This window comes from Habropoda laboriosa, unplaced genomic scaffold, assembly GCF_001263275.1.
Source record: "Habropoda laboriosa isolate 0110345459 unplaced genomic scaffold, ASM126327v1 scaffold440, whole genome shotgun sequence".
NCBI lineage: Eukaryota > Metazoa > Arthropoda > Insecta > Hymenoptera > Apidae > Habropoda > Habropoda laboriosa.
The window spans coordinates 1,148,442-1,149,559 of NW_017100710.1; the positions used below are offsets into that span (position 1 = coordinate 1,148,442).

General features: G+C 25.7%; 1 protein-coding gene across 1 annotated transcript in view; it reads right to left on the reverse strand.

Annotated features, from left to right (window-relative positions):
- Nucleotides 1–1,118, reverse strand: part of LOC108577032 (pre-mRNA-processing factor 40 homolog A) — a 13,249-nt gene that overhangs the window by 3,318 nt on the left and 8,813 nt on the right. The window lies entirely within an intron of this gene.

Here is a 1,118-nt window from a genome sequence, read left to right on the forward strand (position 1 = left end):
TGACATAATGATACAGAAAAAATAATACAATGCGAAATATGATATAAAATTCAAATTTCAAATACATTTATTAAGATTGTTAATTCAAATAAACTTCATATCTACAGAACTGGTAAATAAGGTTATTAATCACTACGTATTTACGTTTAGTAATACTATACCATATTTGTAAGAATAAAAGTATTCTTGTTTTGAATCAAATCATTGAAAACAAAATTATTATTTAAACATTAATATTTATAATTTTTTGCAAATTAAAGTATGTAAGCAGCAGTACACTACTTCACACATAAACTATACCAAGTTGCATTTGTACTGAATGAGCGAAAGCAACTAGATTTTATATATATAGTGATCGTAAAATATAAATGTATTGTTTACCTTTGAATTACAAATTACTTCATAGACTTCTATTACAATCAGATAGATCTAATGCATCTTTATTAAATTAATTTATTTGCTGCATATTTCATTATATTATAAAAAGATGAAACATTGACAGCACTTCTTTTATTGGAAATATAAATTTTATGATCACCCTATATTGCATCGGATTCCAATTCTTATTAAACCTATTTTCATTTTTATCTATCTCAGATACTTTTTAAGTTGACTATTTAAATAAAACTAAATAAATGTGAAAAAATAAAATCATGCATTACAAAAAAGTTGTACAATCAATTGTAATTTAAATGTTTTTTTTTTCATGAAAAATTTCTGACAGTATATTTGTGTGAGATAGCAGTCTACTGACATCGACATCAATGGAAATAACTGTGTCTACGTATACATACATGGTTCTCACGCGAAAATTGTAGTATCGTAATAAAAACGCATTATCTCAAAGAATTAAAGTATCACGTTTGATAATCAATGATTTGTATTTTTTTTGATAATGCATTTTCAAACAATATAGGATAATGTGTTTCTGGTTGTGTTTAAATTTCGACGCCTATCGTCTTCGATCCCAACCTAATTCCACGTAAACACGTCTATGGAAATTCACATAATCTAATAAAACGACGAAATTCATATAATTTAACAAAAATGTTTAAAAAGTTTAAAGATAAAATAGCAGAAGAAATGAAACAATCGCCTGCCAGGTTGCAGGCGAGCAT